Genomic DNA, 15134 nt, shown 5'->3' with positions numbered 1-15134 from the left:
CCCACTGATTTCCATATAAATTTTATAAAATAGTGAAAGTGGGTAAGGAAAGGAAAAAAGGAAGCAGCAACAAGATTTTCAAAATGGAGAAGAAGGGGCTGGGGATTTAGCTCAGCGGCAAAAAGTGCCTGCCTGGCAAGCGCAAGGTCGTGAGTTCGGTTCCCGGTACCGGAGAAAAAAACCAAAAAAAAAAAAAAATGGAGAAGAAAATGAGAATGCAAAGGAGAAAAGAGTGAGATAAAATCAAATTAAAGAATAAAACAGTAAATAAAATTATAGAAAAGTTAGGGGAAAAGTAGTTTAAAACATTCTTAGCTGAGGTGTTTGGGCTACAGGAGCTTCCCTGTAGGTTCTCTAATATTGGATGCCCTAGGTATGAAAGGGTATAGCGAGTCACAGGTAGGGTCTCTTAAAATTTCCACCTGTTCCCAAGTAGGTTGGTGCTGAATTTAAACTGAGACCTGCCCCACATTTCCTGCCAGACTGGGCCAGTTAATAATATATTGTTTGCAGGAGTGCTCTATTCACTCCCAGAGCTAATTTTATGCACGTGAGAAGTACTTGCTAGCCCCAGCTAAGTGACTGTGTAGGTGTACACTCACTCCAGAGCACTGACCCCTCTGTCTACCTAGGGGAGTGAGTAACCAAGCTGAGGCTATCCCCAAATGCACTGAAGTGGGGAAACAAACAGATCACTGAGTTCTGTACTAGAGGAAGGCAACTGAAGGAACCAAACAACCTACTAGGCTTGCTCTTGGCTCTCAAAACCAATTCCCTCACCCAGGCATGACAATCTCACTCCTCACCACAGAGGTCAGTCCTACCAACTACTATGCCCTCCACAGCTCTAGCTCCCGGTTGCTTAAACTTAGCAGGTCAGTGACTGACGCCCCTCAACGCAGACTGTATTTCATACCAGCCTCCAATCCAATGACCGTGCCAACGTGTCCCCAAGGACCCTGAATTGTGACTGCTCCATGTTTCCTGATGCAGACAGTAGCTCAATCTCAAACACTGCGCACCTCTTAACATGGGTCCTGGTTATAGCACTCTGGGATATGGCGAACACTGCAGTGGAGTTCATCTTCAAAGCCAACTTGCCAAGCAGGAGAAGTCATTTTCTGATCAGACCCCAGACTGGATTTACAGTTTGCAACAGCTGCAAGCTTCTCCTGCAGCTAGGGCTACCCATTTATCACTGGGGCTGCTGGTCCTCAGATCTACCTTGTGCTTGGAGGGTATTTTCCCCTCTTCCCAGGGAGCTAGCATGGGGGCTTTGACTGCTTTGTACTTATCTCTGGGTTACCTTTTTGCTTCCCTGTGCTTTTAGCTCTCCTGTCACCTCTTTCTTGATTCTGGGCTCTTCTCCTCTTTCTCTCCTCAGAATATTAGCTTCTCCTTTGTTGCCCCAACTCTTCTCACCCACAGAGTCGAACAAAGTATACTTTTATTCCACATGAATTTTAGGGTGGAGTTTTCTACTTCTCCAAAAACATCATTGGTGTGGAATTTTTAACATAAGATACATCCTTATCAATTTTTTAAGTATACAATACAGTATTGTTCACAAATACTGCATACGGCAGATATGCAGAACTTACTATATTCACTTATATCACAAACTTTATACCCTTTGACCAATATCTCTCTGATTCTGCCTTCACCCAAACCCTAGGAGCCACTATTTTACTCTCTGCTTGTGTAAGTTTGGCTATTTTAGATTCTTCCCAAAAATGGAATAATGTAGTATTTTCCCTTCCATGCCTGGTTTCTTTCCTTTAGCATAATGTCCTCCAGGTTCACACATGCTGTCACAAATAGCAGGATTTTCTTTGAGGAGGGCAAATACAATTAAATTTGTATGTACTCCAAACCCCAGCAGTGGTTCTCAAACCTGGGTGGGCATCAGAATCCCCTAGAGGGCTTGGATATATATCCAAAGAAAATAAAATCACCATACCAAATATATATCTGTACCATCATGTTTATTGTGATCACAATTGGTAAGGTAAGGAATCAACTCAGGTATCTGTCAATGGATGAATGGATTTTTTAAAGTAATATATATACTCTATTATATAATATATTTACGCCATAAAAAAGAATGAAATCTTGTCATTTGTGGCAACATGGATGGACCTGAAGAACCTTACATTAAGCAAAATAAGCCAGAAATGGAAAGGCAAATACTACACGTTTTCACTTCTTATATATAGAAGCTAACAAAGTTGATCACATAGAAGAAAGTAGAAAAGGGAAAAGAAGAGAACAAAAGGAAGGAAGGGGCAGGGAGGGAAGGGAAGGGCCCTGGACCATTTCTGGAATGGGGGTCTGGGAAGGGGAGGAGAGGGAAGGGGAGGGATGGGGAGGAAAAGGAGAGGGAGGTCTGATAGTGGGCATGAAAATATAGTTAGAGAGGAAGAATAAATTCAGGTGTTCTATATCATAGTAGGATGACTGTAGTTTAAAATTTACCATACATTTTATAAAGAACTAAAAGAGAAAAAGCTCCCAACACAAAGAATTGATACATGTTTAAAGGACCTGAAAATGCTAAATACCTTGATTAGATCACTACACATTGTATACGTGTATCAAATTATCACGCTGTCCCCCTTAAAAATGTATGATTATGTGTCAGAATTTTACAAAAAATTATTTTTATCAAAAAGATTCATATTCTTATATAACACGCCATTACTTCTCACTCCATTACTTCAAACTCACTCAGGTTTAAGAACCACTGCTGGAGTTTGGCATACATACAAGTTTAAACGTGTTTGCCCTCCACAAAGAAAATCCTGCTATTTGTGACAACATGGGTGAACCTGGAGGACATTATGCTAAGGGAAATAAGCTATTACTTCTCAAATGTTCCCAGACCAAACTCAAAAGGAAGGAATGATGCATACATGTTAGAGTGTAGCTTTTCCATTCTTTCATTCATTGACTTTTAATATTAACTATGATGACACATCTCTATTTTATGAAACAGACAAAAAAGTCTGCAAATTGGAAATAATTTTTGGTTATTCATCATCTTAGCCAAAGTTAAGCTATTAGTATACAATGTATAGGCTTTCCCTATAATTATTCATCAATTTAGTATGGTCATCTTCTCTACCTCATCTTTCATAACAGTAGAGAATTAAGTCTTTCTTAATGCTACAAACTGATATATTATCATATGAAATAAGTCAATTGCAAAAAAACAAATAGTGTATGATTCCACTTGCATAAAGTATATAAAGTAGTAAAACTCATAGAAACAGAGACTAGAATGGTAGCTTACCAGGGGATGCAAAAAAGAGGGAAAGAAAAATTGCTCTTTAATGTGTTGGGGTTAAGAAAATGATATCCAAAAGTGAAGGCATCAAAACAAACTAAAGCAAAGTCTCTCTTTCTCATCTTCTCCTGCTGGCTGTCTCTTATCCCTCATTCTTCCCTAAGACAAGCCATGAAAGCTAGAATTCCTCTCCCTCAAGGCAGGTCACAGAAACCAGAATCCCTTTCTCTCAAAGCCAGCTGCAGGACTCTAAGTTGGCCCTGCTTTTCTGTTGAAGAGTTGGCCTAAAGGAATTCTCTGACATTTTCTGTTTTATTGCAGGTCCTGAGACCCCCATTCCAGAAGTGTTCCCAGACCATACTCAAAAGGAAGGAATGCTGCACAGAAAGACAAGAAAGAGCTGGATTGACAGGCCTTGCTGAGCCTTCCCCTCAGTCAATTACCTTTGTGTCCAGTCATATTTCTACATGGTTATCTAAGCATCATTAAACCTAAGCATAAAAATGGATACTTCACTGTGTGTCTTCAGATCTGCAATCTAAAGTCTCTCGTATCTCGTAAAACTATGGTCAAATAAATTTCTTATTTGTTAACTTGTCTTTTGTTATGGGCTTGTTGCCTGTGACCTTTTATGATGCACAGAAAAATCAAAAATCCCTTATCTACTCCTACAAATGGGTATAGAGTTTCAGATTTGAATGACTAAAAAGATCTAGAAATGTCCTTCACAACAATGTGAATATTTTAATGCAACTAAACTGTACTTTTAAAATGGTTAGGATGCGTAAAACTAGTTACACCTTTATCACACGAGAATATCATTTTATCTCAATAATCCTTTAGGAATACAACTAGGCTAATGACATTCCAATAAGAAAAATCATCAGAGTAATTTTTTAAATACTGTTTTTAATGATAATGAACTACAGTTTTGTAGGACAAGGGCATCCAAACCTTCTACTATTCTTGTACCCACAAAGACCACTGGTAATATGAAGTCACTCTCCCACAGATATTGTGTAGTTCAAGCAATTACATCTCGATATAAAAATACATATTAAAGACATGGTGGTAGATCACGCAGGGTAGATCGTTTCTAGCCAGTGTTTATAGGAGCCACAAACAAACCTCTAGTCATGGAGTGATATTGTCAGAATTGCCTACTTTCTCTTTGTACTAAAAGATACCAGAAAACCTGTAAGAACCAACACCTAAATCATAAGTAAATAATTGAATTGATGTGAAAGCTCTTTGAAAGACTATAAAAAATTAGGGCTATTAAAAGGCTGCTAGAAAATGCTAATCCCATTACAGAAAAGCTTACTACTGTTATTCATTTTTGACAAATTAATGCATTTCTGAGAAACTATAATAGCTTTTGTATTGGTTTCAAATCCTTATTTTCTACTCTGTTTTCCTATTGGGTCCTGCTCAGACCAGGTAAAAGAGTTTAGAATTTGGAAGGAGACTTTCTATGAGAGCAGTAATATTTCTGTCATGAGCCAAAGTTGCTGCTTTATAAGAATGGCAATACAGTGAAGAAATGTTAACCATATAAATTAGAATTTGGTTATGTGTGCTCCAAAAACCTATGCAGATCAATAAGAAGAAAATAGGAAACCACAAAAGTCCCATGCTCTTATCATACTTAAAAAACAAGAACTATTTTACACTTTAAACTATCTATAAATAAGCAATAACAAGGCTAACTTCCACCCAAGCCATTTTCTGCAGTTCCCCAAAAAGCATGTTTAGAAAGCCAGGGTAATCCAGGGAAACTGTGCAGAGGGAAGAAGAGGACAACATAAAACAATACTGAACTAAAAAAAACTCTCAGAAGGATAAAGGGCATCCTGTTTAGAGGGGATAGAAAGAGGGTGGGGAAGAATATGACACCCCACATGGATTACAACAGTGCGTACAGGTGAGGTAGTTAAAAATTCATCGGAGAGGAGGTGACTGTCTCAGAAGTAGAATGCTACCAGGAAAAAAGAGTAGGAAGAAAAGTGAGAGGTTTACTTTGAAGACTAAATAGCGAAGAGAAAAAGAAATAAGAAATAAATTTAGAATACTAGAGGACAAAAGAGGTCAATAACTCAAAAAAGCACACAACCTTTGCCAAATACTTCCCAAACATTCCCCTTCCAAATGCCACCTAGTAAATAAACTGCATTTTCTCATACTGAAAAATGAGGGCATTTCTAAGCTAAGAATCTCATAAACTGTCCAGTCTCCAAACGTGATAGTGAACTGTATGTATATAGTTTTCATCTACATAAATCGACTAAGAAGCAAATCAGATGCCAAACAAAATATTTTAACTGAGAAAACTTCTCAAAAAATACAAGCTTGCAACAGAACAACAGAAACACAACACTAAAAATTGAATATTCTTAAACAAATATCTTGGGCTTTGTGAAAACTCTTTGAAATGCAAAATTTTAAAAGCAAGAACAGAAATGAACCCAAAAAGGAAAGAAATTAAAGGATATTTTGGTGAAGTCCTGAAAGAACTGAAATACCAGATAAAAGCCTATGGCAGTATGCAAGAGAGAGCAGATTCAAATGTGGATCTAATAAGGGGCACAGAAGAAAGGAAACAATCAAGAAAATGAAAATGAGACAAAGAAAGAAATCACAGCAGTGGGGGAAAAAGTGTTTGCAATGGAACATAGGCCAAAACAGAACAAAACAAAACAAAACAAAACACCATATGTATAATTGGAATCCCTAATATGGAACAGAAAGAGAAAAAGAACTAATATCTTTGAAGAATAAATCCCCCAAATTGGAAGGCCGAAATTCACCATTGAAAGGGCTCAATGAATACCGTGGAAAATAGACCCAGTATGATCAATTCCAAGACACCCTAATAAAATTAGCTTTGGAAATAGTAGCTGAAGAAAAGCATTTCCTCTAGGCAAATATCAACCTACAAAGACAATTAGCTGTTCAAAACCAAACCAAACCAAGACAACTTAGTAACATATTCTAGTGTTGAAGCTGTAAGGAAACACATCGTCTCATTTTTCCTAGGCTGGGATCTATCTAGTCTTTTGGTGTCAACTCTGACATCACCTCCTCAGCATGGCTTTCCTTTGTTACCCAATCCAAATAATCTGAAAATATCCAGTTAATTTGTTTACTTTATTACTTCTTGGCCCTGCTCCAGGAAAGCAGTGTACTGGATTCAGGGATCCTATCAAGTTTATTACATGCTACATCCCATAATAAACATTCAATATTTACAATATCCATGCAGTGTACAGTGAATGAAGAAACAAGAAAAGTTAAAATGAATATTTAATGATGAAGGTTAAAAACTCCTTAAAAATGTTATATACCTAAGGTATGACAACTTTAGAATAAAGGACACATTTACAAATTCTAAAAATAATTCTAAGGGCATTGGATATATTCACATTTCTTAAGATATAGAAATGTATGTAGTAGGAGTGAATTTCTAGTTTCTATGTGTTACATTTAACATTCCCTTTTCAACTTACAGCTACTTTTTTCACTAAGTGGTTATGATATACTATAATTACAAGCCTTGAGAATCACTTATCACTGCATCTTTAGAAAATATGTAAAAGGTTATCTTGGATGGCAAAATTATAGATTTTTGTCTTTCTTTTTTTTCTTTGAGATTTTTGGCATTGAGCATGAATTATTTTTATAATTAAAAGGGAATACATGTTATGTTGTAAAGGAGTGAAACAAAGAAGTGTAGATTAGGAAGGAGCAAGAGAATTATTTTTGATGTGAATATATAGATTTCATACCTGTCTACCAGCCCAAAAAGCATAATTGGTAAGGAAAAGCCAGGTGCTTGCCTTTCAGTTGCTTAATTCAATACAGGGAGTTTGGGAGTTTGAATTTTTATTTTTTGTATTTTCTTCCAAATGCTGACTCCTTTATTTCCAAGTATGTGTGTACATACATGCACATATATATTCATATCTATGTGGGTGACTCATTGCATCCCAAATCTGGCTGAACAAGCAAGAAATTTGAGTGAATTACAAATAAATTTCACTGTTGACTATATACACACAAGACTGATGTTTTCCAAATGGGCAGAATCAAGTTTATAATTTGGAAGCTTGTCAAAAACACGGGTTCCTGGTCACATCACAGAATTCCAATCAAAGTCAGTCTAGTTTTAGAAATATAAAGCTACAACATACCTCAAGCTTCCTTCTACTCCCCATCTATCTCAAGAACCCTGGGGAAATTCATTTTTAAAGACTCTGTATTCTTCTCCAAATGTACTGTTCTATCATTACACCAGAGTTCCACACTTGTCAGATGGCATTAGCACGACCAATGCCAAAAGAAAAATAGCAAAACAGAGGCACTGAGCTCATCATACTAGATAACTCATCACATATATCAGGAAAGTGATTTTCCCATTTTATTTTTATCTGACACCTTTAAAATGGTTATTTGAGTATTGGGTAATATTTCCTGTGAGCATTTAGAGCATTCTGGATTCTTTAACAAATCAATATTATTTTCTCAGTTGCCCTTGGAGAGAATAAAAAATGTGATCAGTTATCAACAGTGCATTCTGCTACAACGATACTGTCTTCTCAAATATCTACTGACGAAGATAGTGCTTCCAAATGCTCATCAGTTCATCTGTTGCCAGAGCTGCTCAGGGAAAGGAAAAGGCTGGGCTTGCCCATTTCTCCTTGTTGCCATTATACATTCTTTGAAAAACATTTGTTTGCATGTGCCCTGAAAGAAAACTAATGAATTCCATTTCCTCTGCTGACGGCAGTCCAAGACGAGCGCAGGCGGCAGTGATGCAATTGGCGTCTGATTCATCATACCCACAGCTCTGCACCTGTGCCACTGCCAGCAGGAGCGAGGCAGTATAACACAATACTTTGTTCATCCACATCCCCAGGGATAGAAGAGCGCACGCACCAAGGAAAACAAATTCATAATGCAAATTATTCATATTAAAAATCAATATGTACAGGTTAGCTAAACCATTTCTTAATACATTGTATTGTGTTATGTTTAAACAATATCGTATAAATAGCGACGGTGTGTTTGACCAGCATAAGAATAAAACCTTTCAGAGCCGTGGAGCTTCTCTTTTGGCGGCTATCAACAAAGCAGCCAGGGGCTCAAAAGCCAGAACAGATGGATTTCATAGCTTCTCTGGATGTTTCTCAGGATGTATCCAGAGGCTCCAGTCCCACCTAGACTCACTAATCTGTTCCATTTCCCTTAGTACAATAATCAAGAAGGCTCTTGCTCCTTGACTACTTATAGCCCAACATATCCCAAGTAGTGCAATGAGTCTCCTGTCCTGGCCTCATCGCTAGAATAGAGTTCTGAGGGAAGGGGCTTTAAGAATGCCATGTCCCATTCACTCCACATGCCAGTTGGTCTTGCCCAGAGCTCACCTACCCTGGCCAGTCAAGATACCTAACATCATAATAGAGCCAGAAGCCACTGTGTGTGGCGGCATGGCTAGACCTCCCTTCCTTATACTTTATTCTCCCACCCCTCAAACTCAGTCATAATAGCTCAACTGGAGGACTAAAGTTTAAATTAGGCAGAAATTTTTAAAAAATAAAATAAAAGCAGGGTCATAGACAGAAAACAAGCCACTAAATACAAATAGAGAAAATATAATATTAAAAATTGTTAAGCAGTAAATGTTAACTAGGAAAAGAGCAAAGGGAAACTCTAAGAAATACGGTCATAGCAAATGTATGGGGCAGATATTCCCTCTAGGCCTGAGGGACATTATCCAAGATGGAGGTTTTGTTCCCAGTGAAGAAGGTTGACTACAGGCCACTGAGTATTAGAGAAGATGAGTGTAGTGTCACAGGCAGAGCTAGTTCATAGGCTGGTGCAGGATGATGGACAAGATCCTACCCACCAAGGTGCTAGAGAAATTCCCTGGACTGTGGGTACCACTGGGTCCCTCTTCCTACACCACTGGTAGCAGTATCAGGAGAGCAAGGAGTAAAGCATCCCAAGACCACCTTGCCATATATCTACAGTACCCTATGCTGACAAGGCCAGCTGGTAAAAGAAATGTTTAAGAAATCTAGCTCCAGTATGGGTATACTTTCTCATCACTCCTATCCAACATCACACTATATGTCCTAGATAATCAATAAAATGTGTACATATTGGGATAAAGGAAATAAACATGCCTTTGTTCTCAGATTACAAAATTGTCTGTGTAGAACTGACAAAATACCAACAACAAAATCTCCTGGAATGATCAGCAATTCTAGCAAGGTAACAGGATACAAGGCTAATATACAAAAGTAAATAGCTTTCCTATGCATTGCAATGAACAATTGGAATCTGAAATTGAAAACACCGCACTATTTCTATTATCACCTAAAAAAGTAAATACTTCAGCATAAATCTAGCAAAATAGATACATAATCTATACAAGAAAAACCACAAAACTCTGATGAAAGAAATCAAAGGTAAGTAAATAAATAGTCCACATTCATGGGAACTCAATACTATCCAAATATCAGTTCTTCCCAACTTGATCTACATATTCTGCACAAACCAAATCAAAAGTGCAGCAAGTTACTCTGTAGGATTTTGGCAATCTGGTTCCAAAATTTATATGGAGAGGCAAAAGATACATAAAATCTAGCATGATATTGAAGAATATGCTTGAGGATTAACAGTACTCCACTTCAGTATTTACTGTAAATCTAGTAATACTGTGTGATGGTCACAAAAAGAATAGACAAAGATCAATGGATCAGAATAGAAAGCCCAGAAATCGACCCATACAGGTGCAGTCAACTCACCTTTCACAAAGAAGTAAGGACAAGTCAATGGAGAAAGGATAGTCTTTCCAATCAATGGTGCTTGAACAATTAGATATCCATATGCAAGAAAACAAATCTGTACTCTGATTTTACACCTACCACAAAACTTAAGAGGGATCATAGCCCTAAATATAAAATATATAACTGTTAAATTTCTAGAAGATAATGCAGGAGAAAATCTAGGTGGCCTTGGGTTTGCAAGGAATTTTTAAATTCAACACCAAAATCATAATCCATGAAAGAAAAATTGGTAAGTCTGACTTAATTAAAATCAAAAATTTCTGTAAAAGACATAGAAGAGAATGAAAAAATAAGACATACTGTGAGAAAATGTGCACAAAATGTATATCTGACAAGGATATGTGGGTGTTAAGATTATATATTCAAAACACACAAAGAACTAAAATTCATCAGTAAGAAAACAAACAATCCAATTAAAAAGTGGGCAAGATATCTGAATAGACACATCATGAAAATAGATACACAGATGGCAAATAAGGATATGAAGAGATGCCTAACATAGGCAATGAGGGAATTCACAATTAGGGAATTGTAAGTTAAAATGAGATACTAGTATGTACTTAACAGAATGGCTAATACACAAAATAATGAAATACCAAATGTTGGCAAGGATGTAAAACAAAAGAAACTTTCTCATTGATTACAAAATGAATGCAAAATGATACAGCCTCTTTGAAGGAATAATTGGGCAGTTTACTACAAAAACTAAACCTGTTCCTACCATATGATTGAGCAATAACACTCATTGGTATTTATGAGTCAAACATTTGTCTACACAAAAACCTGCACATGAATGTTTATAGCAGCTTTATTAATAATTGACAAGACTTGATAAAAAAATAAATGAACCATCAAGCCATAAAAATACACGGAGGAATTCTAGGGCATTAAGTAAAAGCACTCAGTCTGGAAAAAAAGGCATACATATTGTGATTCCAACAATCTGACTTTCTAGAAAAGGCAAAACCATAGAAACAGTTTAAAAAATCAGTGGTTGCCAAAGGTCTAAGTGGGAAGGGGACAGAGAGAGAGATAAGTAACTGGAGCACAGAGGATTTTTAGGATAGAGAAATAATTTTGTATGATACCATAATTGTATACACATGACATTAGGTATTTGTCAAAACTGGTTGAACTGTTGTTATGGTTTTATGTTCCCCTAAAGTTTCATGAACTTATAGGTGGTGCTTTGGGAATATGACTAGATCATAGATGTGTGATACTGGATAAGTTCACTAATGAGTTTATATTTGGGTATGATGTTGGAAGGTGAACCCTGGTGAGAAGAGGTGAGTCACTGTGGGCATGGCCTGGAGATAGATATAGATTAGATAGAGATCTCCATCTGCCTCCTCCTCCCTTGAGCACTCACTATTTCATACCTGCTATGCCATAAGCTCTGCCGCCTGTGCCATGCCACTGTGCCATGCCACCCTGCCTGTAATGGCTTGTGTTTAGATGCCCCCTCAAAGCCTCATGAAGTCATGGCGGAGGGGCTTTTCAGAGGTGGCCTGATCTAGAGTGTGTGGTGCTGAGATGGAGGGTGTGTGATTACTAAATCAGTACACTCATCGGCTTGGCATAGTTCTGGCTAGGATTAAGAGTGTGAATGGTAAACCTGCCCTAGGACGGGGGTTGGGGGGAGCCTGTGTAAAATATAAGGGACAGAAAGAGGGCTAATGTGCTCTCACTTGCCACTTTGCCAGGGACTATTTCTCCTCTGTGATGCCCCTCTGCCACTCTACCCTGCCATGGAGCCAGCCAGCTGTGGACTGAATCCTTTACAAACTGTGAGCTGAATAAACCTTTCTTCCTTTAACTTTGAGTGTTAACTCTCCTCCTTTAATTTTGTCTCAGCAATGAGAAGAGTAACTAAGACTCTGCCTCTCCAACTATGCACTGAAATTTCTACAAACTGTGAACCAAAATAAACTCTTCCTCTTTAAATTGTAGGTGATGGATATTTTGTCCTAGCAATGAGAAAATGACTAAGAGAAGTGTGCAGTACCAAGAGTGAACCCAAATGTAAGCTGTAGACTTTAGTTAGTGTATGAAAAATGGTTGAGGAATTGTAACAAAAAATGTACCCAATTCATGCAATAATAATGATGATGGAAATTAATAAAAATAATAATAATAATAATATTGAAAACTATCACGGTGTGAATATCTAGAAACTCCCTGTACTTTCTGCTAAGTTTTTCTGCAAACTTAAAGCTGCTTTATAAAAAAAAGTCCAGTGGTTTTCTTTCTTACAAAGTAGGCAAAGCAAGGTGGATTTGGTACAATTTTTGGGCTGGGAATCGAATTCAGGACCTTGCACTTTCCAGGAAGGTGCTGTGATGCTGAGCTATATCCCCAGGCCATAGCAAGGTGGATTTATAATGAGAACTTTTCTCAAAATAAAAGACTAAGAAAGTTTGATAGAGCACCCCTGAGTTTGATCCCTATTAATTCCAAAACAAATACCAAAAAGAACACAGACATAATAAACTGATAACTGGCACAAAAGCCAACAAGGCAGTGTGACTGCTCATAACATTAATAGAATCTGATATCAAGGAAGAGAATAGCTGTAGTACATAAACTTGTATGATCAATGACAGAAGTATCACAGTCAGTTTATGCAGGATGTAAGTCTACTGGAAAGTATCCAGGGAAGTTGTAAGTTTGAAAACTCTAGCCTGTTAGAAAATTTTGAGAAATAGAAATATTTAACTTGAAAAAAATAAATTTTAAAAAACATAATAGTTGTTTAGTTTTCTTCAAATATTGGAAAAGCTATCCCCTAGAGGTAATAATAAATTTATTCTATACTTCTTTAGAGGTCACAAAATGCTCTGTGAAAGTTACAGTGTATCAAACCTACCACTGAAAATTGCCCAAGTATCAGGAAGATTGTCTTGGAAAGAATGAGATTTAAACTAGTCTGAAAGATCACACTATATGGAAAAATTGTACAAAAGATTCCTATATGATTTTCTGCAAAGGGCATGAAAAGGCATGAAGATGAACTAAATCCAGATGATTTCTAATGTTTCTTCCAAGCCAAAATCTACATAAATTAAGAAAGATCACATAAGGGTTTGAAAGATGAGTAAGACTTAAGTCCATTATGAAAGAAGCAGAGGACAAACATGCGTGTTACTTAAGCTATACTGAGGGAATAAAACACAACAGAAGGAAAGTTGTTTATTTCCTCACAGTGGTGTACATAATGAGAGCCTAATAGCAATGTAGAAATTAAATTTGGTTTTGAAAGGTACATTTTCAATATTACTAAGGATTCTGAATAAAATTTAGCTTGTCCAAATTCCATCTTCCTATCTGTTGTGACATGTGTCTAGATGTTCCCCCAAAGCCTCACATGGTCATAGGTGGGGTTTTTTCAGAGATGGCAGTGTCTAGAGTGTACAATGCTGGGATCAAGAGTGTGTGTTGACTAAATTAGTCCACTGATTGGTTTACATAGTTCTGTGTGGAGGTAATGGGAGGCCTACTCTGAGTATGTGTGCAACCCTCCTTAGGGTACGTGCACAGGATAGAATACAAGGGGCAGAAAGAGGGCTGTTGTGGCCTATGGACACTTGCCACTTGTTCTTTGCTGCTTGCTACTTTACTGCTTCACTGCCTTCCTGCCTTCTACCCACCATGAACTGTTTCTCCTCGGCAATGTCCCTCTTCCATGCCACCCTGCCTTGGAGCCAGCTGACTATCAACTGAAATCTCTGCAAACTGTGCTACAATTAACCTTTCTGCCTTTAACTTTGGATGTTTTGCCTCAGCAATGAGAAAACTAACTAAGACACTATCTAAAGTAAAAAGGAGTGAAATCATGAACTGGTGGGGGAAAGACGAGCCAAGGAAAAAAGGAGTATCACTGAAGATAAGAGAAGTGTTTCCAGAATAAATGAGTGGCTGATGTAATTGAAGAGTCTGAGATAACACAAGGACTGAAAGGTGTCCTTTGGACACTTTGGAGGTAAATCTAATGCTCAGTGGTACAGTTGGCGAAAGCCAGATTTTCCAAAACCAAGGTAGTATTCCATGCCAGTAAGGCAAGAAACACGTTCATCAGGCAACTCAGGAAAATTCAAAACAGTATCAGTGACAGGATATTGTCGTAGGTCACCCCTTTCCTGTTTCTTGGTTTACTTAGACATTATAATTCAGGCTACACTCGTGAACATTTTCCTGCACGTTCTGAATTTAAGATGTTTTACTTTGTGTTAACAATTGATCTGTAACTACCACCTAGCAAGCCCCCTAACTTCATTTTGTTTTACCTAAGCCTTCAAATACGACAATGCCAGCCCTGCTCAAGCCAGTCTCTGCAGTGAGCCTCCAAGTCTGCTTCCATGTCCCATACATGAGTAAACTGTGCTGCAAAGAAGGTTTAATGGGAAAGAAAGACAGGGAAGATGTGAAGAAAACATTTTGGGGCACGTGTAGAGGCCAAGAGAAGTGGAGAAGGAATGGGGGACTGTATTTCCATCACCAGTAATCCTTCCAGTATTACTCCTTAAATATCTCCCAGTAAAAATCCCACCCCCATAACTGTAAAGCTAAAAATCTTCAAAGATCCTATTAGATGTAAGTACACCATATACAAGCAGGCAGACCACTAAAGATCACATAGAGACAAGCATCAACTGGCACACCAAAGAGGAGTTCAATGAATGGTGTTTGTTTTGCCCAGTTCCCAAGTTCCCCCCAACTCCTAGTGGCACAAAAGAGCAGCAACAGATGTGCTCTAAAAAACTCAGGGACTATGAAGTGACTTCCTCAATCACTTGAAAGCACTGGTTCTCAAACTTTTTCATATATCAGAACTACCTAGAGGACTGGTAAAGCTTAGACTGCTGTTCCACCCCTCATTTCTGAATCATGTCTATGGTATTAGAAACTGTGCCAAGTTCCAGGTAATGCTGATGTTCTTGGTCTGAGGCTCATACTTGCTAGAACCACTGTTAGTCTATAACAGTAATTCTCAACAT

The sequence above is a fragment of the Chinchilla lanigera genome, unplaced genomic scaffold (genome assembly GCF_000276665.1).
Source record: "Chinchilla lanigera isolate Chin_1 unplaced genomic scaffold, ChiLan1.0 scaffold00108, whole genome shotgun sequence".
NCBI lineage: Eukaryota > Metazoa > Chordata > Mammalia > Rodentia > Chinchillidae > Chinchilla > Chinchilla lanigera.
Note: the sequence above shows the minus strand (reverse complement) of the source record.